The sequence below is a fragment of the Suricata suricatta genome, chromosome 8, assembly GCF_006229205.1.
Source record: "Suricata suricatta isolate VVHF042 chromosome 8, meerkat_22Aug2017_6uvM2_HiC, whole genome shotgun sequence".
In the NCBI taxonomy this organism is placed as follows: Eukaryota; Metazoa; Chordata; class Mammalia; order Carnivora; family Herpestidae; genus Suricata; species Suricata suricatta.
The window spans coordinates 3,134,169-3,144,794 of NC_043707.1; positions in this window are offsets into that span (position 1 = coordinate 3,134,169).

Consider the following 10,626-nt stretch of genomic DNA (forward strand, 5'->3'; position numbering starts at 1 on the left):
CTCCGCCCTCCGCCCCGGGGGCGGCGCGGTGCCTGTGGGCACTGCTGGGCTGCGGGACTTGCGGGTGCCGAGAAGAGGACGGGGTTCTCCTGCCCCCGTTTTCCTCCTGGCTCGGGCCCCTAGATCCGCTGGAGGAAAACCAGTGGCTCTTGCTAGTTAAGAACAGCCGGGGTGCGACGTTTTAGGAAATCAAAATGTTTGCCTCTCTGTCAGCACACCCTTTTGTATAAATGCAAGTTCGCAACTACTGCATTTGCCGAAAGGGAGGCACCCCTTCCTCTCTAAGCAATGAGCACGGGTCCCGAAGGCACTAGCCCTTCCTTGAGTTTGCTTTACCGAAACCACGCGGGTCTGGATCCCAGCCTCTGGTGCCTGGGGGCGGCGGGGGTGGGGTCAGGCCTCAAGGGGGTGCCACCAAACTCCCACTCTTCCAGCCCCAGAGATTTTCCTTTCCCCTGCTTGGGTCCTCTCCCCATCCTAAGGAACAACCCTTCCACAAATGAAACTTTCAAATGCGTCAGCTACCCTAAGGGCAGAACTATGGTGGCCTCCATGAATATTATCTGCAAAGTATAGAGTCCTGTACTCCCCACCGCACCAACCCTGCTCCCCCCACCATACTTTGTACCTGCTGCCAATCACAAGGGTTTCTCCTCCTTCCCTCACTCACTTTCCAGGCCCAGCCCTGAGGCCCACTCCAGGTTTCACAGTTGATTTAGAAAATAAAATGTGGTCTGTTCACATAATGGAATATTATTCAGCCATAAAAAGGAATGAAGTACTGATCCATGCAGCAACCTGGATGAAACTTGAAAACATGATACTAAGTGAAGAAAAAAACCTGTCTGGAAAGACCACATTTTGCATGATAGCATTTCCATGAAGTGCCCAGAACAGGTGAATCCATAGGCAGAAATCAGGTAGGCAGGTGATTGTCCGGTGCTGGCAGTGACGGGAATGGAGATTGCCTGCTAATAGGGAAGGGGTTGCTTTTGAGGGTGATAGAAATGTTCTGGAAATAGATGGAGGTAGTGGGTGCACAACGCTGTCAAGGTACTAAATGCTCCTGAATTGTACACTTCAAAAGAGTTTAAATGGTAACTGTTATGTGTATTTTACCATAATAAAGATAAAGCAAAAACAAAAGTAACACATCATGACTGTGATATTCCTGCCAAAAGGACATAACCTTGATCTAATCACCAGAAAACATCAGGCAAACCCACATCGAGAAATATTTCTTCCAAGTAATTGGCCAGTAATCATCGAAAGTGTCAAGGTCATGAAAGTCAAAAAGTGAGGAACTGGCCCAAATTGGACTAAACAGAACATGGGGGTCCTGGTATTGTGAACGCATTGCGTCATGCCCATGTTAATTTCCTGGGTTTGATCAGTGTACTCTGATTGCATACAGTGTTAGCCCTGGGAGAAGCCTGCTGAGCAGTAAAGGAGAACTCTCTAGTATTTTTGTAACTTTAAGTCTAAAATTGGTTCCAAACAAAAAGTTGGAAAAGTTAAAAATAAAATCTTTCTTATCAACAGGGTGCCAGACAACTCTAATGTATTCTGTTTTTACAGATGAAGAAACAGATTCAGAAGAGTGTGTTGCACAAGCCAGTAAAGCAAGATAATAGCAAACTTACACTGACCGAACATGTCGTAAGGGCTAGAAACCACTGGATGCTTTCACTTGTGACCTATTTGGTCCTTGCCGCAACCCTCTGAGGTAGACGTTATTGTCCCTAGTTCAGAGATGTGAAACTGGGAACTGAGGAGTGATGTGCCCACAGTCACACAAAGTCTAGGCACAGAGCTCAGACTCAAAACCAGGTCTGACCCTGGGGGCCACGGTGCTCTCAATAGCCCTGGCATACCCTCTGTAAGCCTCGTGGTGGCCCTTCACCTGCCCTGCCACCTCCCACCACGCCAACACACCAGACTGGACAGGAACCCTTTGGTGACCGTGCTAACACAGTTTACATCCCCCTCATTTAATGCACCCTACACTCCTCATTTACTGATTTCCTTCAATAATCTGAAAGATCTGTGTGCTTTTCCTCCCTTCCTCTAATCATCTCAGTCCACCCACCATTTGTGGTGACTTTGGCATTTGTAAATTAGTCATGTCAGATTTTTAGACACAGGCATGATTTTAGATCACCGACCTTCCTCCTTCTCTCCCGTATGTTTTCTGGGAGCATTTGGACAGTATTCTCTCTTGGTGAAGTCTGTGTACTGCCAGAGCCTCCTCGATCTCCGGGTTAGGGTGTAGGTTATTCCATAAACCCTTGGGATTGGGGATAATGTTCCTGACACTATGTGTTAGACTCTAGGTGTCCAATGATACACTGTTTCTTTGATGGGCTTTATAGTAGCTGGAAAGAAACTGGGGAAGGCGATGGGTTAAGAAAATGGAATCATTGTACATGAGGGAGAATACTACAAAAAAGATTAATAATCATGCTTTCCTAGTCCCAAAACCTGCAATAGAATCTCTGGAGAGGGGCACCTGGGTGGCTCAGTCAGTTAAGCATCTAACTTTGGCTCAGGTCATGATCTGACGGTTCGTGGATTTGATCCCCGCATCGGGCCCTGTGCTGACAACTCAGAGCCTGGAGCCTGCTTCAGATTCTCTCTCTCTCTCTCTCTCTCTCTCTCTCTCTCTCTGTCTCTCCATCTCTCTCTCCCTCTCTCTCTCCCTCTCTCTCTCTCTCTCCCTCTCTTCTCTCCCTCTCTTTCTCTCTCTCTCCCTCTCCCTCTCCCTCTCTCTCTCTCTCTATGCCTCTCCCCACTGGTGTCTTTCAAAAGTAAATAAATGTTAAAAAAATTTTTTTTTTAATTCTTTAAAGAATCACTGGAGGTCCCTTCTCCTTGACCCCCAGACAGCATATCGCTGCTCGATACCCAGCAGATATGGGACAGATGCAACAGCTTTCTCCAAGCGTCCAACCAGGGTGCTGCCAGATCTGCAGTGTTTTCTCTTCTTCTGCGATGTGCACAGAACTTCCACCCAGATGCTGCGCAAATCAGACTGTGTCCACACGAACTCTACCTGAGTTTTCAGCAAACCTTGCGGCCTCATCATATCACCCTGCCCTCCCCACACACACATCCACCTGACCTGCGAGGGCCTCGGCTCTGAACTATCACAAGTCTCACAGGGTGACAACATGACTGGCTTCGAGATAAACAGCACACGGATGGAGCTCCGGCCATTCTGGTCATGCTGGCCCCTGAGGTCTAAGCAGTGCCCACGTTATTTCTGGTTATCGGGTGGGCAATCATCTCGGTGAACCACCCACTGCAAGGTGGGACTGCTTGCTCTTACCCAATCAGGTGTCCGAAGCTGTAGCTAACAAGCTTTGAGCCCTTCTTCTCTGCCCTGGTAAGGCTGAGTTTGTAGGAACAGACCCACATTTTTTCCCTCCGTCCCAGTGGCTGGTCACAGGGGGAGGCAGCCTGCATGCTGGCAGAGCATGGAGTGTCCAGGCAAAGCAAAAGAAGGCTGGTTAGGGAAGATCACCAAACTCTCTGGCAGGAGTCTTCAATCTAGCCATCTACATCAATTCCAAATCCTGCCCTGTCTGGTGCAGAGCTCAATAACGCCTAGGGAGGGGCGCCTGCATGTCTCAGTCAGCTGGGCATCTGACCCTTGATTTCGGCACAGGTCATGGTCTCATGGTTCATGGATTCGAGCCCCTCATCAGGCTCCTCACTGTTAGCATGAAGCATGAACAGGATTCTCTCTCAAAATAAATAAATAAAATTTAAAAGAAAAGCCTATGGAATGAATGTATATGGAATTTAAGAGAGGATGTGTGTGGAATAGTTAGGCTCTTGGTTGCCAAAATAAGTAATATTTGATGTAATGCTTAATGAGTTTATACCTTTCTCCACCTCTATCAAGAGTAGTGGCTCTGGCTTGAACCTAAAGCTAAAATATGTAATGGGCATATTTATGACCCCATGGGGCCAAAGAGGACCTTCCCAGGGGCAATCACATTTTCAAGTAAGGAGCTGGTTGGCTGACCCAACAATTCTGATGGAGAGAGGATGGGGAATTCTGGGTAAAGCCTGGTGACTGTCACTCAGATTTGCAGTCTGGCCCAGATCCTGCTGGACTGTCACTTCCATCCCATTCCATGGGCAACGCTAAGGAGCCATGGAGTAGGTGCAAGAGAGACTTCCGGGGAGCCGCGCAGCGGGTTGAAGCCTGCTCCCTCCCCATTCGTGTCCATCCAGAACCTCAGAATGTGACCTTATTTGGAATTAGGTCTTACCAGATGGAATTGGTTACGATAAGGTCCTCCTGGATTCTGATGGGCCCTAAATCCAGGGACTGGTGTCCAGGACACAGAGACGTGCAGGGAGAAAAAAGCCATGGGGAAGACGGAGGCAGAGATTGGAGAGATGCGTCCACAAGTCACAGCGTCGCAGCCCAAGCGTCGCTGGGAACCACAAAGCTGGAAGAGGCAGGAAAGAGCCTCCTCGCACGCCTTCAGAGGGAGCCGACCCTGCTGACGCACGGAGTTCTGACTTCTGGCCTCACTGGGAGCAAACCCATTTCTGTTGTTTGAAACCCCCAAGTTCGCGGTCATTGTCGTGGCCCCAGGAAACTCCTACAAAGTGTTTCATCGCCTTCTGCAAGTGAGGGCGCAATGAGCACTCCAGGCACCCCCTCTGACAGTGCAGACACAGAAGATGAAGGGCAGGAGGGACTCTCCCCGCTTCGCAGCGGACACGAGAGCAAACCTCTAGCATCCTGAGAGCTTGTGTGGTGGGGGGAGGTCAGCCCAGACCAGCACAGGTGAGAAAGAGGAGAAATTGGTCACTTCTGCTTAGAGAGTCTCTAGGGCCACCTGGGTGGCTCAGTCGGCTAAGCGGCTGACTTCAGCTCAGGTCATCATCTTACTGCTGTGGGCGTGAACCCCGAGTCAGGCTCTGTGCTGAACACTCAGAGCCTGGAGCCTGCTTTGGTGTCCCCTCTCTCTGCCCCACCCTCTACTCACACTCTGTCTCTATCTCAAAAATAAATAAAAACATTAAAAAAAAAACCACAAAGCTGACCAGAAACTCAGGGCGGGTGGTGGGCCTTGCCAACCACAGGCTTCCCCCTGCACAGCGCTCTCGCCCAGCCTCTCGCCACAACCACTCGGGATGCTAATGATTTGATCCCATCCTCACAGCTTTTGATGTAACTATTTGGGCATTGGAAGGGGTACAGAAGGCATTTCAAACCTCCCCAGGAGATTTTTTTTTAAGTTTTATTTATTTATTTTTGAGAGAGAGTGTGTGCACACAATTGGGGAAGGGGCAGAAAGAGAGAAGGAGAGTCCCAACCCACAAATTGTGAGATCATGACCTGAGCCAAAATCAAGTCTGATGCTTAAGCCACTGAGCCACCCAGGCGCCCCCCTTCCCGGTGATTCTTAGGATTATTTACTGCTTTAGAATGTTCTGGTTGGGTCATTTTGTGGGGGATCCCCTCCCATGTCAGTACTTCCAAGTGCCTTTCCTTGGATTAGTCAAGTTTTCCAGAGAAGGCTCTTCAAGCCTGGCTTCCACTCAGCTGAGAAGCAACAATGTCAGTAAAACAGAGGATTCAGCATCTAAACCTTCCCTTAGCAAAACACTCTTCAGGATGGTTCTAATCCGTTGGACAGATGCTGACTTTTACTCAGGAGCCTTCCCAGGACAGTCACGTGCATGATGAACCCACAAACTGTTAGCCTTATCCATCCGTACCTACCCTCGTAGATCCCTGTACGTTCGGGTATATTTAGGTGCACGATTCTATCTATCAAATTATCATTGACACTACTCAGAAAGAAAAGTTGTGAGCCAGACAAGTGTTGCCACAATGCCAAAAAATAATGATTGTTTTCAAGCATAGAACATTCCAGGAGGAAGTATCCAGTGTCATCTATAATACTCAATAGCTGAGAAGCTCCACACTGTTGAGTCCAGGCTGCATGCGCCCAGAACAGCGTTTCCTGAGCTCTCTCTGCCATTCTCATTTGTGGTTCACATTTCAATGCTTCACAACATCCTCACACAACCCACCAGGCCTGTTTGAGGGAGACAACTTTTTCTCATGATCAGTGAGCAGCAGAGCCTGTAGAAAATTCTGCAATCTTTTCAAAGAGTGCTCTTGACTTAACTACAACTCTGACATGTCAGATGCCTTTCATTCTAAGAACTGCTCACGGTTTCTAAGAATAGTGTTATAATTTGGGGCAACATCCACATCCTCTCTTAGACATGACTGTGAGACAGGGAGCCTGGAAAGAGGGACTGGTGGTCCCTGCTTTGGTTTCTCCTCGGGCCCTCCCACTGTCTGTGAGAGTGGTTAGCTATGGCGGGCAATTTGTAGTGTTCCAGGCCAAATCGTGCCCCCCCCCCCAATTCATATGTTGAAGTCCAAACCTCCAGTTTCTTAGAATATGACTGCATTGGAAATAAGTTCCTGGAAGAGGTGATTAAGTTAAAAGGAGGTCATCAGGGCGGGCCCTAACCCAGGATGACGCGCTCCTCATCAGAAAAGGAGATCTGTACAGGTACACAGAAAGATGATCTGAAGAAACACAAGGGGACAGCTGTCCACAGGCCCAGGAGAGGGGCTTCGGAAGACCAACACCATGACCTTGGGCTCCCACCCTCCAGAACGGGAAGAAAATAAATTTCTGTGGTTAAGCTGCCCAGTCTGTGGTACTCTGCTATGGCAGCCCTACCCAACTAATACAGATGGTAAGCTTTTTAGATGTATTCTACCACAATGAATAATAATAATGATCATTCATAAGCCTATGAACATATAAGTGGCATAAAACAACAACACATCTATTTAAAGTCTCCACTTCCTCTGTCCAATCGTTTTTGTGGCTCCACCCCATTCGCACACATACCCTGTGCAGTCGCCCCTTTTGCACCTCTCCAGCCAAGGATATTCCTGGACAGGAATACCGGGGTCTGGAGGTGGGATTCACTGCGGGAATGGCCCCAAGGAAAGCTATGAACTTCCACCCCCTTCCTCAAGCCTGAGAAGTTGGCCTCCATGTGCTTCCCTAGCAACCTGGACCTGCTTGTGTTATCAAGCATACCACAACTTAAAATCAGATGCGTGGGGGGCCCTTGGGTGGCTCAGATGGTTAAGTATCCAACTTTGGCTCGGGTCATGATCTCACGGTTTGTGAGTTAAAGCCCCACGTTGGGCTCTGTGCTCACAGTGAGAAGCTTGGAGCCTGCTTTGGATTCTGTGTCTCCCTCTCCTTCTGCCCCTCCCTAGCTCACACTCTCTCTCTCAAAAATGAAGAAACATTAAAACAAAAACTTTTTAATAAAATAAAATAAAAATCAAATGCTTGGATCGCTCTTCAACGGCTCTCTACCCCTGGGAGGCAGAGATGGGGGGCAGGAAGGTCTGGTACTGGGGCAGCCGGGCTACATGGTCTAGAAGCCCCCATCGAACCTGTCTCCACCTGCCCCCCCACCCCCGCCGCACCTGCTGCCAGAAGCCAGTCTGTAATCACAGGAGGACAGACAGAAAAGCCGTGCGGAACAGCAACCCAGCTGCAGAATCCCAGGTCGCTGGACAGGGAACGTGAGTTCACAGTTTAATCTCAGGCTGTCTGGGAGCCAAGTTTAAGCACGTTTCAAATCCTGGCAACATTCAAAACTAGGAAACCACCATTCCCCCTCTTCCATCCCGAGTGACTGAAAGGCACATCCAAAGACACTGAGGTAGAAGCACATTGGGACACAGATAACCACCGTGTCCATCGTACACAAACGTCTTGGGTTTATGAAATACTTTATGGTTTGCAAGAGGCTTGCCCCGTGCTCCTTCCTTTGATCTTCTGAACAGTGCTAGGAGGTCAGGGCCAAGACAAATGTCCCAGAGACAGAGGAAGGCTCCCAGGCTAGGGCTGGCCCCCTGCCATCACAGAGCCATTCCCCAACAGAAATGGGTCTAGCCCTCTATTCTCTCTGCTCCACCCTGAGAACAATAATCACCACTACAGTCGCTTGCTCTCTGCCTGGCATTTGCATTTACTGTCTCATTCCTTCCTCAACCACCTTTTTTTTTTTTTAATTTATTTATCCACTCTGAGAGAGAGAGAGCTCACACATGCAGGGAAGGGGCAGAGAAAGAGGGACAGGGGGAGAGGGAGAGGGAGAGGGAGAGGGAGAGGGAGAGGGAGAGAGAGAGAGAGAGAGAGAGAGAGAGAGAGAGCCTGGGCCGCTTATGTGACCCAAGATGGAGATTTTGTTAATCTAATCATCTGTGCTGCAGCCAGACCACAGTGCCCTTTGAGGCAGGGGTAGGGGACTAACCTCATATGACAACTCAGCCCTGAGCTGGGCTTCCTCCTGATTCCTATCCACTGAGGCTCTGGCCACAGGAAGTGTGACCCGCCAGTGTCCAACCAGAGACAGTGGCCATGCAGGAGTGCCCTGGCTGCAGACACAGGGACCCAGCAGGGACCCAGCAAGTCTCCTTCCTTACTGGCTCCAGGCAGATGTCAGAGATTCAACTGGCCACATGCAACTTAGGACTCCGGTTATATTCAACAGCCCCACATCTGCTCCCAGCAAGCACTGAAGGGGGATAAGACATGGGTGGGAAGAGAAAATGCCTCGACACCTGCAAATCCCGGGAGAGCTTGGGGAGCAGAGGGAAGGAGTGGGCTGTGCTGGGGAGGCCGAGCAGGACAGAGGGCTGCAGGCCAGAGGGGACATGAGCCAAGCAAGCAGCATGGGCAGGGTGGGACCCTGTGGACAAGAGGCTCCGAAGGCTTTGGAGGATTTGTGAGGCAGAGCGCAGGTACCTGGGGTGCCCTTGCAGAAGAGGCCCTGCGCAGAACCCCCACCCCCAGCTGTATCTGCTTACGAAGGTGGAACCAGGATGGTTGCAGAAAAGTGCTTGGGGTGAAGAAGAAACCTACCTCTCATCTGGGACCGATGATGTCACTCAAAAACGCAGACACATCCCTGCCTGATGGCACCGAGGCTCAAAGTCACGAGGCAGAGACACTTGAGGAGGTGGGGAAGGCGGGCGGGGGAAGCCAGGTCTGCCGAGGCTCTCGTGTGGAATCTGGGCACGGCCACCCTACGCAGGGATCTGGAATGTGCCATGCTGCGCGTGAATTCCTGGGGCATTTTTGAGGCTAAGGTGATGGCGAAGGTGGAGGCTGTCATGAAAGAACAGCATCCTGCAGACACAGGCTCTGAAAGGCAGGCACCGCGCACTGGCTTCACCCACGAGCTCACAGCCTGGTGACAAATGGATGTCATCCCCACTGGCAGCTCTAGGAGGGGTTCACCAGCCTGGATGACACAGGGCGGCCGAGACTTCACTTGCCAGTCCCCATGAGGAAGAGGCCTAGAGACAAGGGGCGATCATTCAGAAAAGGGCTTCCCGCTGGTCAGAGAAGTTAGGTCTGCTCTTTCTAATGGCTGGTTACTGGGGTGCCTGGCTGGCTCAGTCAGTAGTGCATGCAACTCTTGGTCTTGGGACTGTGAGTTCAAGCCCCACCTTGGGTGTAGAGACTACTTAAAAATAATAGTAATAATAGAGGCGGCTCAGCTGGTTAAGCTTCCCACTTTAGCTCAGGTCATGATCTCATGGTTCAGGAGTTCGGGCCCCGTGTCAGGCTGTGTGCTGATAGCTCAGAGCCTGGAGCCTGCTTTGGAGTCTGTGTCCCCCTCTCTCTGCCTCTCCCTGCTCAGGCTCTGTCTCTCTCTCAAAAATAAACACTAATAATAATAATGGATCTCTAATAATTGGTTACTAAATATTATATATTTGTACCCATTCTTCCAGTTATGTAAATGCCAAGAAAGAATATGCAGTGAGCAGAGGTCATTAAACTAGCTTTCAAATGTCAGGGCCACTGCTCCCTAACAGCATGGAGGCCTGGATATACTGAAGATCCTCCTGCTCCACAACGCCTAAAAAGAAAAAAATTGAGGGGCACCTGGGTGGCTCAGTAGTTACGCTTCCGACTCTTGATCTTGGCTCAGGTCATGATCTCATGGTTTGTGAGATCGAGCCCTACATCAGCTCGGCATTGACAGCAGAGAGCCTGCTTGGGATTCTCTCTCCCTCGAAACAAATTCTCTCTCCCCTCGCTCTCTGCCCCTCCCCCACTCTCTCTCTCTCGAAATAAATAATCTTTTTTTTTAAGTACAGTCATTCTGTTGCGCAACCATCACCACCACCCCTCTGCAGAACTTTACATCTCCCCACGCTGAGCCACTGGCCCCATGAAACACTCTTCGTTTCCTGTCTGCCCCCAGTCCCTGGTAACATCTGTCCTCCTGTCTCTATGAATCTGTCTATTCCAGGGCCTCATATCAGAGGAATCGTGCACTATTTGTCCTTTTGTGTCTGGCTTATTTCACTTAGCATAATGTTCTCAAGCTTCATCCATGTTTAGCGCATGTCAGAATCTCACTGCTTTTTAAGGCTTAAGATATTCCATTGTGTGTATATACCACTTTCACTCATCAATGGACATTTGGAGTGTTTCCACCCTTTGACTTTTGTGGAGAATGCTGCTACGAACATCAGAGTTTCTGCTTTTTCTTGACTTCGTTTTAGTGATTTTTCTTTTAGAAATGTAT